Below are 19,215 nucleotides of genomic sequence, written 5' to 3' on the forward strand. Positions count from 1 at the left end.
TTGGCTGTTAAGGACAGCTGGCCCTGAAGGACACCAGGACACAGGGCACTGGGCTATTTCAGCAGAATAGAGTCCAGGGGAATCAGAAACCATGTGGGACGTCTAACTATATCCTGAAGGCTGGTGCTGTGCCCTGACTTGGGGTGGTGGGGCTGGGTAAGGACAGAGACATAAAATCACAGACTCTGAATGCTGACTGGGACCAGAACAGACCACTAATACACTCCCTTTCTGAAGCAGGTACTCTTTTAGCCAAACGAAGTAAGGACCTTTTGCTGGGAAGGAGCTCTATCTCCTTTCCCTTCCCACCCACTTTCTGCACTCCTATGCTATTAAGGATTCTTTCTATTTCTGAGCTTTTCTGTTTGCTGTCGTTTTGCTCTGCTGAGGCCATGGAGGAGGTAGAGGTCAAAGAGATGCTTCTAGGAGTTCCCCCCAGGGCCACATTCTGGCACTGGGAAAAGAAGAACCATGGAGTCCCCACTGGCCAGGCTACCAGGGCCCGGGCAGGGGTTCCATGGACCTTTTGTTCCTCCTTAAAGTAAATGATTCCAGTACTCTTGCCTGGAAAATTCCATGGATGGAGGAGCCTGGTAGGCTACAGTCCATGGGGTCGCTAGGAGTCGGACACGACAGAATGACTTCACTTTCACTTTTCCCTTTCATGCACTGGAGAAGGAAATGGCAACCCACTCCAGCATTCTTGCCTGGAAAATCCCAGGGACGGCGGAGCCTGGTGGGCTGCTGTCTATGGGGTCACACAGAGTTGGACACAACTGAAGCGACTTAGCAGCAAAGTAAATGTATTGTTCGCCTTGTACCCAGAATACATAAAGAACACCTAAAACTCAATGAGAAAAAGACAAGTACACCAACTTAAAAGTGAGCAAAATATTTGAAGAGACATTTTTCCAGAGAAGATATGCAAATAGCCAACAATGCCTATAAAGACACTCAACATCAAGTCACCAGGAAACTCCTAATCAAAACCACAATGACACTAGGTTATCTTTTCTATCTGTAACCACCAGGTTATACCTTCACTAGGGCAAGTGAAAATACCCACTAGGATGGCTACAATCAAAGAGACAAATAATATCAAGTGCTGGTAAGGTTGTGAAGAAATTGGAACCTTCCTACATTGCTTGTGGGAATGTAAAACAGTGCAGCTGCTGTGGAAAAAGGCTGGAAGTTTCCTAAAAAGTTAAGCACATTTTTACTGTACTGTTCAGCCATTCCACTCATATTTACCTACTTAAAAGGGATGAAAACATATATCCAGAGATGGCCCTGGTGGTCTAGAGGCAAAGACTCCCTGCTCCTAATGCAGGGGGCCTCGGTTTCATCACCGGTCAGGGAACTAGATCTGACATGCCATAACTAAGACCCAGCCAAATAAATAAACATTAAAAAAAAGAAAAATGTGTCCACACACACAAAGACTTGTACTCAAATGTTTATGACAACATCATTCACAATGGCCACACACACACACACACACACACACAAGATGGAAACAACACAAATGTCCATCAACTGATGGATGAATGAACAAAATGTGGTCTATCCATACAATGGAGTATTATTCAACAATAAAAAGGAGTGAAGTATGGACATATACTACAACATAAACAAACCTCAAGAACACTATGCTTGGTGAAAGAAGCAGACACAGAGACCATGTATTGTATAATTCCATTTATAAGACATTCCAGAAAAAGCAAATCTGTAGAGACAGAAAGTAGATTAGTGGGTGCCTTGGGTTGGGGAGGGGCTTCCCTGGTTGCTCAGAAGGTAAAAAATCCACCTGCAATGTGGGAGACCTGGGTTCACACCCTAGGTTGGGAAGATCCCTGGAGAAGGGAACGGCTACCCACTCCAGTATTCTGGCCTGGAGAACTCCATGGACAGGGGAGCCTGACAGGCTACAGTCCATGAGGTTGCAAAGAGTTGGACACGACTGAGTGACTTTCACTTTCAGTTTTGGGCTGGGGAGAGAAATGGGGAGTGACTGCAAATGGGTACAAAATTTCTATTTGAAAAGATAGAAATGATCTAAGCCAGGATTGTGGTGGCTGTTGCATAATGCACTAATAATCATTGAATTGTGCACTTTAAGTGGGTAATTTTACAGTCTGCAAAATTATACCTCAATAGAGCTGCGAAATGGAGAAGGAAATGGCAACCCACTCCAGTATTCTTGCCTGGAGTATCCCATGGGCGGAGGAGCCTGGTAGGCTACAGTCATGGGGTGGCAAGAGTCGTACACAACTTAGCGACTAAACCATCACCACCACCAAAGCTACGAAAAACAAAACAAAAAATAACCACCTCTAAAGAGGTGGTTGAACACTGGTTAAATCTGAGTGATTCTGCCGCTCTCATCTCCCTATGAAGTCATAGGTAGTAATTAAACTTGACCAGAGGTTGCTCTGAATGGCCACACCCCTTGCTCCTGGAACTAGTTGTAGGGGCCAAAATACTTGACTTTCAAAATACCTGACCACTTCCATACTTGACTTTGATTTACTACTTATGACAAGATGTTTTTAAATAGAGCTGTGGACCACCAGAAGACACGAAGTTCCTTTTTGCTCTTTGGACCTGGGAGCTTAGAGTAAAGGGAAAAGAGAGAAGGAGGGAGACGCAGAAAGGAAAGAATGGTGAGGGATGGGGAAAAAGAGGAAAAAGGGAGTAGGGGCTCCCAGAGGCAAGTCAGAGAGAATATGCTCACTACAGCCTATCTCTAAACTGTGTTCAAAATGCAAGAGGCAACTCCTGACCCTGAAGCATAAACAACAGGAGGAGTATTGAGAAGGGCAATCAAAACTGGGAAAAGCAATCCATTTGGGAGTGCATTTCCAGGCTTGTTCCTCTTTTCTCTTCAGAGGTGACTTGAGGTTGGAACTGCACACAGGATACAAGCAACAAAAACTCTGAGAGAGGGCTTCCCTGGTGGTCCAGTGATTAAGACTCTGCGTTGCCAATGCAGGGAGTGTGGGTTCGATCCCTGGTTGGGATAATTATCCATGCTGCATGGTGTGGCCAATAAAAAAACAAAAAATCTCTGAGAGAACCCTCCTCTTTTCAACCCTCCTCCTTGAAACGGAGGCCCATATAAATGGAAGAATGTGAGGGAAAGTCTGGATTGTTTGGGTTTTTTTTCCTTTTTTCTTTTCCAAGAGTGGCTGCCCATCAGAGAACTGCACGGTAGAAGAGCAAGCAGCAGCACAGACAGCTAAAATATCTCCAAAAAATCCTAATCGTATTGCCAGAGGAGCAGGGAAAGGGCCCTTTGTGATCCAAAGAGTGTAGGCAGAATCCCTGTCATTTTTCCCTCTTATTTTCTGCTACTGCTTTGTCCTAAGGATGGCCCCTGTTTGAGGAAACAGAACTGCACCAGCAGAAGCAGCAAACACCTCAAGAGAAACCCAGTCCTTCTGGCCAGAAGAGCAGTAAAAGGCTCCTAGGGGCAGGAGGGTGTGGGAGCAATCTCAGAATGGAGACAGCTGAAGAAGGGGGTCCCCTGACGTTGTACATGAACCAGTGGACACCCCTCAGTCTCACCCCTGAGCTATGTATGTGTAGGATGGATCCAAAGGCTCTGAGAACTAAAACTATGATTTACGCTTTCTGCTCAAATCCCACAGACTAACCCCTAAACAGTGCTTCCATGGGATCCAACACAACAGGGCAAAGGCTTTGAAAACTGAACTGATACTGGAACCATTCCCACAGGATGCAAGACAGAATTGTGTTGACTGCTTGGTAAAAGAAAAGATGGAGCATTTCAAAAGGACCCAGAGGTCTCACAACATAATACTTAAAATGTTTAGAATTCAGTTAAAAAAAAAAAATCAGTAACAGGCAGGAGACCAAGAGAACATGGTCAACCCTTAAAAGAAAAGACAATTATCACATGCCAACTCCAAGATGATACAGATGTTGAAATTATCAGACAGATTTACCGGTGCTGTTTTTAACTATGCTCTAAGAAATAAAGGTAAACACTCTCAAAATAAATGGAAAGATCAGAGTTCTCAACAGAGACACAGAACCTACAAAAAAGAAGTGAAAATTTCAGAACTGAAATATACAATAACAAGTACAAAATGCATGGGATGGGATCAAAAGCAGCACAGAGATGACAAAGGAAAATGTCAATAAACTTGATGTAGATACTATCCAATCTAAAGAGGAGAAAAAAGTTAAACAAAAAAGTGAAATGAGCCTAAAAAGCCTGTGGGGTAATACTAAAAGGTTTGATATTAGTGTCATTGGAATTTCAGGAGAGGATAAAGAGACTGAGGTAGGAAACATACTTGAAAAAATAACAGCCAAAAACTTCCCAAACTTGCCGAAAGCTATACATTTACAGATCCAGAGTGCTACCTGTCTGGTTATCATACACACGCATATACACAAATGCAATGCATTACAACGAACGCCTGCAAGGGAAGAACAAGAAAAATGAACATATTAACATAGATATTAACATAACTGTCTGAAAAGAAATAAATAAAATGTGGTAGGCTATCATGCACTTTGGAGAGGTGTCACAAGTATCAAGAACTTTAGTTTTCAAAAATCTTCTCTGAATCTAGTAGAACAAGGAGTCACTATCAATCAATGAATTGGTTAATTTATCAACACTAAACCTGAAGAAATGGTTTGCCACATCACAGACTCTTATTTTCGGTCAGAAAACAGAAGCAGGATGAGTTTCAAAGGGATTTTCTAATTCTTACGTGTATATAACCTAAAAGAATTTTGTAAATCCCTCTTACATTTTTAGGTTGACATGTAAAAACTTTCACCAAAATGTGAACTGTTGTGAAGAATGTAGCTGCCAGTATTCTGTAAATATTGACATGTAAAACTAAAACTATTTTATCACTTGCTGAAATACATCCATTGAAACTCATCATCATTTACTTTAAAAGAATACATAAAGAGGTTGTTCCTTGACAGTCAAAAATCTTGCATGATTATATTTCTCTGTTAATTTACATTTCCATTCTTCTCACTCTATAAGAGTTTATCCTAGATTTACATATTTTATGCTTTAATGTCTTTTATTCATTACTCTATCATACTTTTCTGTATCAAAAGTATATATATATATATAAAAGTATATATATATGTATATGCATATATATATATATGTATGTATGTATTTAAATTCAATGGTAAAGAGTGCTCTCCTGGTTGTTAACACTGTAACTCTTACTAGAATGAACTCACCAAAACAAAACAAATACTACAAATGTTGACAAATATTAGTAAATGTGGATAAAAGGTATTTTTTTAATTGAAAACCTCTATCTTTAGAGCTCTTATTTTTCAATTGTCTTATGCATATGGGATCAGTATATTTATTGCTAGAAAGAGTCAAGGTTGAAAATCAATTTGATTCTCAATTTTTGTTTTTATCAATGTAAAATCCTGGCAAACTATTCATATAATGAGATGCAAACGGATGAAATTTTGTAATAGAAATGTCACTCAATTTTTTTGAACTCCTTGAGTTATATACTTAACATCACATGGTGATGAAATATTAAAATTATTTAAATTATCAATGTAAGGAAAAATTTAGGGAGACTGAAATTTAGTTGAGTAGTGTAACTACTCATCCTTCTGGGTTATTTTAGTCATTTGTGGTCCACGACTCTGCTGTTGTAGTTAAAAGTTAACTTGCACAAAATTGATAATAAAGCAAGTAATAATTGTGTATTGGCATGCAAATGTTGAGAAGATTCCCTGGAGAAGGAAATGGCTACCCACTCCAGTATTCCTGCCTGAAGAATTCTATGGACAGGGGAGCTTGGACAGCTACAGTCCATGGGTTGCAAAGAGTCAGATATGACTGAGCAACCAACATTTTTTTCAAGCAAGTAAGGCTATGGTTTTTCCAGTGGTCATGTATGGATGTGAGAGTTGGACGGTGAAGAAAGCTGAGCGCCGAAGAATTGATGCTTTTGAACTGTGGTGTTGGAGAAGACTCTTGAGAGTCCCTTGCACTGCAAGGAGATTCAACCAGTCCATCCTAAAGGAAATCAGTCCTGAATATTCACTGGAAGGACTGATGCTGAAGCTGAAACTCCAATTCTTTGGCCACGTGATGCGAAGAACTGACTCATTGGAAAAGACCCTGATGCTGGGAAGGATTGGGGGCGGGAGGAGAAGGGGACGACAGAGGATGAGATGGCTGGATGGCATCACTGACTCGATGGACATGGGTTTGGGTAGACTCCAGGAGTTGGTGATAGACAGGGAGGCCTGGCGTGCTGGGATTCATGGGGTCGCAAAGAGTTGGACACGACTGCGTGACTGAACTGAACTGAACTGAACATTTATCCTGTGGAATTTCACTGGACTTCCCTCTTCCACAGTGGAAGAAGCTTGCTTATATCTATTAAGCAAATTCATTTTAGCATTTTAGAACAGTGTTTTTCCATACTTCTTAGGTGATGAGAAACCAGATATTACAACTAGAATTTAAATGGGATGAGATTTATAATAGGGTATCAGATTAAACCACTTGGTTTAGGGGAATGAATAAGCTGGGGTTACCACTATTGTATACGTCAATCAACTCTCTTTTTGGTAATTAAAATACATGGCACATTTACATTCACACAGAAAACACATGTGTGCCAAGACACATGGAATAAAAGTCTCCAAAGCAACAAAACATGGGAACCAACCCTAATGCCCATCAATAAGAGAAACGATAAACTGTGGAATATTTGCCAACAATAATATAACACATAGTTACATTAGTTAGTTAGAATAGGAAACAGGAGTCTAAAATGGTGGTGGCTAAAAGACAAGCAAGGGAAAAGCCCGCGAAAATAGAACAAAGGAAGGTCAAAGGAAGGTCTGAGGACCTGAGTGAGGACCACAGGTAGAACAAACAGCACTCCTGGCTAAGCCCAATTTACACAGGGGAGGCCCGGGGGAGGAAAAAACATAAAAAGAGGAGCCAAAGGGCTCTCGCACTCTCTCTCTCTTTCTCCCACGCGCTCATTCGTGTCTTTGGGTCGGCATGCGTGTCTTTGGGTCGGCATGCTCTCACGCCTGGAGGATGGATTCTCCTGCTATTTTCTAAATAAAATAGAGCTGTAACACGGAGCTGTAACACTGATTTGTCTAAAAGCTATAACACGGTCTGTTCGAGACCTGAGAGCTATAACATGGTCTTTCCAAGACCCGAGAGCTGTGACGCGCCGAGGGCTTTAATGTCCATCACTTCAAATCTTTCTTGTGACGAGACAGAACCGAGGAGCATACCCTCGCCTGACAGTTACATGTAACAACATGGATAATCCTTGAAATTTTAGTTTTGAGCTTTTTAAAAGTGAGGTTTCGGTGGGACGTTCTGGGAGAATAGCATTGAAACATGTATATTATCATATGTGAAACAGAACACCATTCCATGTTCGATGCATGAGACAAGGGCTCAGGGCCGGGGCAATGGGATGACCCAGAGGGATGGGATGGGGAGGGAGGTGGGTGGGGTGTCCAGGGAGGGGAACACATGTAAACCCATGGCTGATTCATGTCAATGTATGGCAAAAACTATTACAATATTGTAAAGTAATTAGCCCCCAACTAAAATAAATAAATTTATTAAAAAAAAAATTTTTTTAAAGTGAGGTTATAATATACATATACCCTTTAGATAAATTGAAAAAACACACAAAAAAAACCCAAAGGGACTTGCTTGGTGGTCCAGTGGTTAAGACTCCTCCTTCCAATGTGGTGGACACAGGTTCGGTCTGTGGTCTGACGACTAAGGTCACGACTGCCAAGGGGAAACTAAGCTCACTTGTCACAACTGCTGAGCCCGCGCTCCAGAGACTGCGGGCTGCAACTGGAGAAAGACTGAGTACCGCAATAAAGACCCAGCACAGCCAAAAAACCCCTCCAGTTACAGAAACAAAATAAAAGGTCCCTCCTAAAGAAATGTAAAATAGAAGATACGGTTTTAGAAAAACAAGCAAATGCAGACAAAATTGATTAGTAACACATACACGTCACAAAACTATTTTACAATAAAATCGGGAACGGTCAACACAAAATCCAGTGTAAGGATGGGTACAATGAATGTCACAGGAGAAGGGCATAAAGAAATATACAACAGTATAGGTAGTAATCTAGTTCTCTTTTTCTAGCCTTCCGTTTAACAACTTTATTGAGATATGGCTCACATATGATTATAGTACTATAATAGGTTTATAATACATATGCATCTTTGAAAGGTTGCAACTTGAAGGTTTGTATGTAGGGGACTTACTGTACAATTCACCCATCTGAAGTGTACCATCTGATGATGTTCACAACCATCACTAATTTTAGAACATTTTGCAGCTCAAAAAGAAACCCTGTACCCTTCACTATCACACCCACCCCCAGCATCAATCCCCATACCAAAGAAACCACTAACCTACTTTTTTGTCTCCATACATTGCCCTGTTCTGAACATTTCCATATGAATAGAACCATACAATGTGTGGTCTTTTGTGATTAAATTCTTTCACTTAGAATAATGGTTTCAAGGTACATGTAATCAGTATTTCATTCTTTTTTATGGCCAAATAAAATCCCATTGTATGGATATACCATATTTTATTTATCCATTCCTCAGTCGATGGACATCTCAGTTATTTTTAATTTGGTTGTTATGAATGGTGCTGGTATAAACATTTATGTACAGGTTTTTGTGCCAACATGTGCTTTCATTTTTCTTGGGTATATATACTTAAGAGTGAAATTGTTGTTTCACATGGTAACTCTGTTTAATTTTTGAGGAACTGCCCAATTGTTTTCCAAAGCAACTGTACAAGAAATATTTCTACCAGCAACATATAAAGGTGTCAAGTGTTCCAACTCCTTCACCAACACTTATCTGACTTTTTGACTCTAGCCATCCTAATGGGTGTCAAGTGGTATCTCACTGTAGTTTTGATATGCATTTTCTGACAAATAATGATGTTCAGCCATCTTTTCATGTGCTTATGGCCATTTGTATATTTTCTTGGGAGAAATATTCATTCAGATATCTTGACTATTTCTATATTGGGTTACTTTTTATTATTGAGTTGTAAGAACTCTATATATTTGGATACAAGTTCCTTATCAAATATAGGATTTTAAAATATTTTCTCCCATTCTGTGGGTTATATTTTCACAATTATCTAGTTCATAAGCCCTAGTTTTTAACGCTGTGAAAGGGCTGCCATGTTAAGTCGCTTCAGTCATGTCTGACTCTTTGAGACTCCGTGGACTGGAGCCTGGCAGGCTCCTCTGTTCATGGGATTCTCCAGACAAGAATACTGGAGTGAGTTGCCATGCTGTCCTCCAGGGGATCTTCCTGACCCAGGGATCAAACCTGCATCTCTTAAGTCTCCTGCACTGGCAGGCGGCTTCTTTACCACTAGCACCACCTCGGAAGCCCGTGACAGGGCTACAGGCAGTTATTTGAATATTATGTTTACAGTTAACATAAACTTACCCAATTATTTTTATGTATATCACATAATTGATGAATTAAAAAGGAAACCTCATACATAAAGTTGTCTGTTAGGAAATATTTGACACAAAACAAAACACTGCAATGCCCCAAATAGGTTAATGCTACTCTTGAAGGCATTAATGTAACTCTTGAGTATCACTTAAGCCCCCCCCCTTGTTAATCTGGCCCATTGACCCTTTTGAAAGGTGCCTCTGCAGGCACTTCCCTGGAGGTCAGTGGTTAACATTTTGCCTTCCAATGCAGGGGATGAGGGTTCAATCCCTCGTTAGGGAGCTAAGATCCCACATGCCTTGTGGCCAAGAAACCAAACTATAAAACAGAAGCAATATTGTAACAAATTCAATAAAGACTTTAAAAATGGTCCACATCAAAAAAAGAAAAAAATCTTTAAAAAAAAAAAACAGGTTCCCCTCCAAACTCTACACATGGTAGGGGGGAATAGTAAACTACTGCCAACATGACAAATCTGCCCCCTTTCTCCACTGCTTTTGTGTCTCCCCATTCTCTCCCAAGCTAAAAATGAATTCTACATTTTTTACTGCCTGAAAAAAAGACTATTTCATTATTATTTCAAGGACAGGGGAGCCTGGCAGATGCTACAGTACACTGGGTCACAGAGTTGGATAACAAATTTCAATACTGATGAAAATTATATGAACTTCAAATTTTAGTGTCCATAAATAAAGTGAAATACAGCCACATCATTTCTTTAGTCATTTTCTGTGACTGGTTTTAAGCAACAACAGCACAGATGAGTAGTTACTAAAGAGACCACAGAACCAAGAAAGGCTACAAGTTTACTATCCAGCCCTTTACTCTAAAAGTTTGCCAAACTTTACCTTATATCAACAAGTTAAAATACTTTTCACTTCTACAATGAGCAGCAAAAACCTATTTCCTACTAGCCAAGGCTGCCTTGACATTTACCTTCATGATTTCTCAGTCAATTTTTCCTCTTTAATTTTAATAAATATTTATGATACCTCAGTTCTAATTTATTAAGGACTTTTAGATTTGGAGATCAAAGAGTAGTGTTTCCTTGAAAAATAATGTAGTGTCTTCAAAAAGTCACAACCACACTCAAACTGTTGGGTTAATCATTTCAACAAACTTTTACTGCTTGCTCATTACAGGCTGTGAGTCAAATACTGCTTGGTGCAGTAAAAACTGCTAAAAACCCCCCACCCTTGCCCTCAGGAGGCTTACAGTCTAACTGGACTTTAATAATTATAAGAACAATTCCCCCAAAGATCACTCCACAGCTGTAACCTTACATTAAACAGGCTTAGATATTTTGCCAAGAATTCTAAGCCATGTTCCTTAAATAAAAAAAGTCTTATATAAGCAGTAAAGAAATAGTACTCTGCAAACAATTCTGGTTAACTTTTGTGGTTTAAGTTCCATAGACTTCTGCATTCCTCTGACTATATAACCAGAGGTTCTTGATCTTTTCTGCTGTGTTCATCTCTGCTTTGGCTGTTTGGACCTAATTCTAGTTCAATATCCACATTCATTCCTTTTAGAGAATGCAATAATTCAAATATCGCTAAACCCTGCAGCCTATTTGTGATGTCCGACACCCCTCTGATGGTAATAAAGGCAAGACTATTTGCATATGTGATTATTAGTCCCCAAAGCGAAGATAACGAAGCTGCTTCCACCAAACCCCTCTACCCAAGGAAAGACCCAGTGGTGGCGAGGTGACCTCTTCGGAGCTGTCCCTCAATGCCTCAGTGGCCAGTGCATTTTTTTAAAAGTGACTCAAGACCTCAGGTCAGGTTCTGCAGAGAAGCCAGGCTAGGATCAAATTCAGTCCAATGACAATTACCTCCTCCCCAATACCCCACTTCCCCTGAGGCTTAGAGCAGAGGGGGCGAGCACCCCCAAAGTTAGACCCGCCTGGAACGAGGCTGCGAGGCCTCGGCCACTGGTCCAGCCCCGAGCCCTCTCCACACCCGCACCCGCCTTCCAGCCCGGCCTGCGCGGCGCGCACCGGGCAGGCGGCGGGGGCGGGGAGCGCCGCTGCGCTGACCCAGATGGGGCGCCCCCCTCACGCCCGCACCCCGAAGTCCGGGCCCTGCACCTAGGCCCCGCGGCCGCCCGCTTCCACCGCATGCGGGCCAGCAAGCGCCTTTATTCCCCGCGCGCCTCGGCCCGGGCCCCTCTGCACCCCACCCATGGAGCGCAACTTCCGAGCGCGGCCGCGGGGTGCTCCCGCCACTCCACCCCGCGCCCCTCCCCGCCCGGCCCGGCCCGGCCCGGCCCGGCAGCTCTGGATTACCTGCCCTCGGGTTCTGCGGTCCGGTGCTGGGCGATGCCAATCCGCGCTCGGCCACTCGCGCGCCCTCCTCCCCTCCTCCTCCTCCCCCCGCCCCAGCAGGAGTCGGTGTCGGTCACGCTGCTCCCGGGGAGAGAGTGGCTAGCGGCTTCCGGGAGCTCCAAATACTGACTCGCGGAGAGGGAGAGAGAGGGAGAGGGGGGAAGGGAGGGGAGCCAAGCTCCGCCGGTGGGGAGTGGAAATAAAGGGGAGCGGAGGGGAGAGGGGGGATGGAGGAGAGGAGGGGCAGATGGGCCGTGGGAGAAAAGAGAGCGAGAGGAGGAAGGCACAGGGCGACAGGCTCAGACAGAAATGAATTCGCTGCATCAGGCAGCCTTGCAAAGAAGTCTGGAAAGATCCGGGAGGCTCCTGGCTGAAGGAGCCAAAGACTGGATCCTCAAAGGCTTGTGCAGAGAAAGGATGGGTCCTTGGAGAGCTACAGACCGGCCAGTGTTCTCCCCAACCCCAGTAGAGGGATCAAGTTCCTGGCTGGAGAAGGAGGTGGAGAAGCAACACTTCAGCTAGACACCAAGTTCAGATGCATTCATATTTTGTAACAACATTTTAACAATGTATTTTAAAATGTACTTTACATACAACATCTTTTTGAAAAAAAAACTGCCTGACTGTTTAAGAATAAAGGTACTGTGCTTAGTCGCTCGGTCGTGCCCGACTCTTTGTGACCTCATGGACTGTAACCCGCCAGGCTCCTCTGTCCATGGGGATTCTCCAGGCAAAAATACTGGAGTGGGTTGCCATGCCCTCCGCCAGGGTAATCTTTCCTACCCAGGGATCGAACCCAGCTCTCCCACATTGCAGGCAGGTTCTTCACCGACTGAGCCACCAGGAAAGCCCACTTCTTGGTACCCTAAACCAATTTACTTTTATTGTATTTGTGGCCCTTCCTCTTGGTATGTTGACTACAATTACACAACTGGAGATTTTTACTTTTTTTGTTAATGCTGTTAGAAAGAAAACATTGATTTTCTATTTTCACTAGTTTATTTTAGTCTGAAAAAGTAGACTTGAAGCTCTTCATTGAATGACGCTAGGAAAATAATTACAGAGAAGAAAGAAGGTGGGGTTGTGTCGATATTTCTTAAAGCAAAATTTCTAAGCAGACACTAGGATGAGTATCTAAAAAGCCAGTATTTTCTGTCAGTGTTAAAACTGCATTTAATTTGGTTCTGTGCATGATGAGGCTATTCTGACCCCATAGGTCACAGCTTAATGTTTTTTCCTATCACATACTGCTCTTTGTCCAGCATTGGTGATGAGGGGTGCCTCCTTGCTCCCGATTGTGTGGAAAGAAGGGAAACAGAACGACACTGTTTATGTCATTGATCACATCGCTAAGTGAATGCATACATTACACATATCCAGGATCAGTGCTGTCCCTGCCATGCACATGCCTTGCATTTGACAGGTATTCAATACACTTTTACTGAAGAATGAATGAACAGATGAATCTTTTAAAACATATATATATATGTTCCAGGAATACAAAGAATATTATATCCTTAAGAACCAATTTTTACAGGTTCACAGGAAACTTCTGAGCTTCCAGTTTAACATGACTTTTTTTTCCTCTAGCATTAACTTCAGCAAGCATTAATGGAGCATTTCTTCTGGCTGAGTGCATTTTGCACTGGAGTATAAAGTATTATGGAGTATAAAGAGTATAAAGGTGAATGAATGAGGCACAAATCCTCCCCTTGGGTTTATAAGCTAGTAAGAAGATGAAGAGAGTATAAAAATAACCACAATGTAAGGAAGACTAAAACAGGGCCCAAGAGAAGTACAAACAAAGTTTGTAGATATTCAGGGGAGGGAGGTGTTTTCTAGTTCCGGGAACCAGAGAATGCATTCTGGTGGAAGTAAGAGTTGATCTTTCAAGCAGAAATAGGACAGAAAGAAAGGGCAGTGGGGGGAGGGGCACTCAAGACGAAAGGACAACAGGGACAAAAGTGGAGAGGTGATGAAGGCTGGGACATGTATAAAGGAGAGTCAGTGAACTTAGCTGAAAGCAGAGTTGTGGGACCCAGATCTGGGAAAAAAAGGTTAGGCTCCAGCAGGCGGAGACCTTCAATCTTAGCCTAAGTTCTCTGAACCGTAAGGGGCAGGCACTGGGGTATTATTGACAGTTTTGGACCAGAATCATGACACAGTTAATTTGGTGGTGCCATCCAGGACTGGAAAGAGATAGGAGACAGAGAAGTTTCTAAGAAGTAATTCACTAGTTTGAATTCTTCCCTTCACTAATTGCACCTGGCATAGCATCTGGCTGCTATGTGACGAATGCCTGCACGGGGAGGACCCCCCAGTGACCTCTTCTTCCTCACAGCTCTCTAACACTTACTGTCCATATTTTCCAACTAGATTCGAAAGTTTCAAGAAAGCAAGGATCATGTCTGTTTAAAGGTTCAAGGCTATTCTCTCAAGCCTGACACTTAAAAAATCATTGAGTACATATTTATTGATACATTTTTCTTTTACAGAATTAGTTCTGAAGGTGGTAGAGTTGGAAAGAACAGGGCAGACACTGGGTTCTTCTAAATCTTTTTGGATCTTGAGATTCCAACCCAAACCCTTGCCTTTCTCCTTAACAGATGATCTTATTATCTGCTTTACAAGGAGGCTGGTGCCATGTTAACGTCTACACCTTTTCCTTACATTACATTTATTTGTATTAAGGTCCCCTTCATTGCCTAAGCTAACAATATTCTTGTTTTATTCCACCTCCACATTGCATCTGAGACTCCTCCTCCCCACTGATTTTGTCTCTCTGGATAACATTCCAGTTGCTACCGGCCAGGCTGTACCAGAAAGCTGATAACATGGCAGACACATGGGGAAGAGGGGGACCCATCACTGGAATGGTTCTGCTGTTCTACGTTTCTTTATATAGTGTAAAACGTTTAAACTGACAATTTTATATGAAGGGGCTTTGCTAGGATCTCCCACCCTCACGGCTGCTGACATACTGAGACGAGATGATAGTTCCTTTGCTATTTTACCTGAATCCCCTTTCCTGTTTTCCAGGAAGAGATCATACCGGTAAGTGGAAAACAGCTAATGAACACAGGGTTCTTTTTTTTTTAATGTTTAGTTTTTAATGCAGATTTTTAATGAGTGAATGGCCACGATTGCCTTTTTTTTTAAAAAAAATATCTCTTTGGCTGCACCCACCATGTCTTAGTGGCAGCAGTTGAGATCTTTCAGTTGCAGCACGCAAACACTTAGTTGTGGCTCATGGGATCTAGTTCCCTGAGCAGGGATCAAACCCTGAACCCCTTCATTGGGAGCACAGAGTCTTAGCCACTGGACCACCAGGGAAGTCTTCACAGCTTTTTTGGAGCTTTTCCCAGCCCATAAGGAAGAAAGAATAATGATGACAGGTCTTCACAAACACTCCTTCTCAAGAGTTTTGAAGAAAAAACGTTACCAATGTCCAATGAAACATTGCATTTCATTTTAATAACTCCTAAGTGGAAAGTTGTCAATGGTAATTTACCAGCAGCTGATCCACACATTGTGGGTACTGAGAATACCACACTCCAAGCAAACAGAGCCTGATAATCATAGAGAAAACTTACTGAGCACTTACCATGTGAATGAGTTCTTTACATCGTTTCTTCTCAAATAGGGAACCAGGAGAGCTCAGCTCTTGCATCCTGACCCTCTCCTCTCCATTGGAAGCCTGTGTTCCAGAAGTCAAAGACTCTAAAAACAAATTTAAAATAGTCCAAACTTTTGCCATGTGAAGGTCCTTAGTAAAGATTTCTATCTAATTTACTTCCGTCTGTCCTGATCCAGCATCTTTAAGACTCCTTAATGGCTACGTTTTGTGGTCTGATTATTCCCTGGTGTGGAGGAGTTAAACTGAGCTTTCACTGGATGGAGCAGTTACAGTGTATGGCAGAGCTGGCCACACCATATAACCTTTGCATCATCACCTCCATCGCCCACCTTCCCCTCCACCACCACACACTAGCACATGGAAATGAATTGGAGGTAGCAGCATACCTCCAATGCAGAAGAATACCTCTTCTTCCCAAGGTGAGGATTCTCAGTCATTACTTTGATGATTCCGTCCACCCACCAATGAGGGTGGGGATGGGGGTAGGGGGTGGGAAAGACGAGCATGAAAGGTGAGTGGATGAACCATAAATGGAAGAAAATGAAGGGGAGCAATGCCAGTTTCCACAGCAATATAGACAATAAAAATAGCACTTTTTATTCGTTCAGTGAAGAGAGATTCTTAACCTGAGATCCCTAGACAGGCTTCAGGAATCTGTGAGCTCCATAGGTCGTGTGCAATGTTTTAGGTTTTATGCATTTATCTGAGAAGATAATCTACAGCTTTCATCATGTTTTTCAGAGTCATCTATGTCTAAAAATTGATCAAGGTAGCAATGATTTTACAGAAGTGCAGAGAAGAGTTTCCTTCCTGCTTTTTCTTTCCAAGTCCCTCCACAAAGTCAGCATCTCAGGCTTAGGTGAACAGAGGCTCTGGCTCTCCAGAACAAAGGTGTGATCAGCCTTGCTGATCAGAATCATCCTGGCCGACCATGTTTGGTATGTTCAATCTTTGGGGAATATCTTCTTTATTTAAAGGGCATCTTGTGATGGCTATAACTTAACCATATAACTTAAAGGTATACCTTAACTCACTAATTGCAGGCATCAAGGAGAGCATGGGGAAAGGTTCAGCGGCATTTGAGATGATGAAGAGGGCTGGGGACAGCACTCAGACCACCGGTCACGTCTCTATTAATCCACTTTGCTGATAAGCCTGTGCCTGCATGAAAATTTTATGTAGTTAGAAATAGATAAGACTGCTGGGCTTAAACCTAAGGATTCTTTTTATATTCCACTGATTTGTGAACCATGAACTTCCAGATGTTCAAGCTGGTTTTAGAAAAGGCAGAGGAATCAGAGATCAAATTGCCAATATCCGCTGGATCATCAAAAAAGCAAGAGAGCTCCAGAAAAACATCTATTTCTGCTTTATTGACTATGCCAAAGCCTTTGACTGTGTGGATCACAATAAACTGTGGAAAATTCTGAAAGAGATGGGAATACCAGACCATCTGACCTGTCTCTTGAGAAACCTGTATGCAGGTCAGGAAGCAACAGTTCGAACTGGACATGGAACAACAGACTGGTTCCAAATAGGAAAAGGAGTACGTCAAGGCTGTATATTGTCACCCTGCTTATTTAACTTATATGCAGAGTACATCATGAGAAACGCTGGGCTGGAAGAAACACAAGCTGGAATCAAGATTGCCGGGAGAAATATCAATAACCTCAGATATGCGGATGACACCACCCTTATGGCAGAAAGTGAAGAAGAACTAAAGAGCCTCTTGATGAAGGTGAAGGAGGAGAGTGAAAAAGTTGGCTTAAAGCTCAACGTTCAGAAAACTAAGATCATGGCATCTGGTCCCATCGCTTCATGGGAAATAGATGGGGAAACAGTGGAAACAGTGTCAGACTTTATTTTTTTGGGCTCCAGAATCACCGCTGATGGTGACTGCAGCCATGAAGTTAAAAGATGCTTACTCCTTGGAAGGAAGGTTATGGCCAACCTAGATGGCATATTTAAAAACAGAGACATTACTTTGCCAACAAAAGTCCGTCTAGTCAAGGCTATGGTTTTTCCAGTGGTCATGTATGGATGTGAGAGTTGGATGGTGAAGAAAGCTGAGCGCCACAGAATTGATGCTTTTGAACTGTGGTGTTGGAGAAGACTCTTGAGAGTCCCTTGGACTGCAAGGAGATCCAACCAGTCCATCCTAAAAGAGATCAATCCTGGGTATTCATTGGAGGGTCTGATGTTGAAGCTGAAACTCCAATACTTTGGCCACCTCATGCGAAGGGTTGACTCATTGGAAAAGACCCTAATGCTGGGTAGGATTGTGGGTGGGAGGAGAAGGGGACGACAGAGGATGAGATGGTTGGATGGCATCACCGACTCGATGGTCATGGGTTTGGGTAGACTCCAGGAGTAGGTGATGGACAGGGAGGCCTGGCGTACTGCAATTCATGGGGTCGCAAAGAGTCGGACACGACTGAGCGACTGAACTGAACTGAACTGAACTGATTTGTTTGAGTAATACCTAAATACTCCAGTCCACATTCATCTCTTCTGTCATTGAATACCTTTGAAATTGAATACATTTACAGTTTATTCATTACAGTATATAGAAATCACTCTCTTAAAATTTTTTCCAGGTCTCATCTATCTACATTTAAGTGCCTAAAAGCAGAACCATACACAGTTCAAATTTACTGGTAGTCATTATGTAATGCTAAAGAAAGGGCTGCCCATAGCCTTCTCCTCTTGACAGTTGTTAACAAATAGCCTCCATTCATCCGTTGGCCAGGTGCCCTTGTGTAGGGCACACCTGCAGAGCTGTACACAGTGGTCCTAACCAAGGAGAACATGACATGCAATCCATGGTCAGTAAGCAGTTTTCATTGGTTTGCTTACAGAAACAAATCCAGATTTAGTCAAGAGCTCAGAGAAATAGACCAGTGCATTTGAGATAGTACAGAAAATAAAACTGTTGTCCATGACGTTTAATATATTTTTTAATATTCTAATGAAGAAATAAGATAATGCATTTGAAAATATGATGAATCTGAGAAGTAACAGAATTAATTATAATTTGTTATAATTACTGGAGTAGGAATGGCAACCCACTCCAGTATGCTTGCCTGGAGAATCCCATGGACAGAGGAGCTTGGTGGGCTACAGTCCATTGGGGTCGCAAAGAGTCGGACATGACTGAGTGACTAACACTCGATCGGTAATTATAAAAATAAATCACAGTAATAAAACAGTATTAATAAGAGCCAGATTAAAAAGTTTAGAGGCAGCCTAAGGGAGAGAGATTATCCAAGAGAATTTAAGAGACCTAGTGGTCTCAATATGAATCCATAAAGAGGATAGAGAAAGGTGCCAACACAGTATTTAATTCTGAGAATAAAGAAGGCTTGAGAAATTGAATTGCCTGAGATCGATAGTTATACAAGGTTTTATTAGTAAGAAGGTAAGTTTATCTTTCATTTTAATGGAATGCTGCTGCTAAGTCGCTTCAGTCGTGTCCGACTCTGTGCGACCCCATAGACGGTAGCCCACCAGGCTCCCCCGTCCCCGGGATTCTCCAGGCAAGAACACTGGAGTGGGTTGCCATTTCCTTCTCCAATGCGTGAAAGTGAAGTCGCTCAGTCATGTCCGACCCTTAGCGACCCCATGGACTGCAGCCTACCAGGCTCCTCCGTCCATGGGAGTTTCCCGGCAAGAGTACTGGAGTGGGGTGCCATTTGCTTCCTTCTTAATGGAACATCT

At 42.4% G+C, this 19,215-nt stretch overlaps 1 protein-coding gene across 2 annotated transcripts in view; it reads right to left on the reverse strand.

Annotated features, from left to right (window-relative positions):
- Positions 1–11,871, reverse strand: part of CAP2 (cyclase associated actin cytoskeleton regulatory protein 2) — a 128,183-nt gene extending 116,312 nt beyond the window's left edge. For both annotated transcript variants that reach the window (XM_081518147.1, XM_081518146.1), the window contains exon 1: positions 11,823–11,871. The gene's annotated coding sequence lies outside the window, so the exon portion shown is untranslated. The remainder of the gene's footprint in view (positions 1–11,822) is intronic.
- Positions 11,872–19,215: the final 7,344 nt, after the last annotated feature.

This window comes from Giraffa tippelskirchi, chromosome 8 (genome assembly GCF_054371585.1).
Source record: "Giraffa tippelskirchi isolate mGirTip1 chromosome 8, T2T-mGirTip1v1.2.pri, whole genome shotgun sequence".
In the NCBI taxonomy this organism is placed as follows: Eukaryota; Metazoa; Chordata; class Mammalia; order Artiodactyla; family Giraffidae; genus Giraffa; species Giraffa tippelskirchi.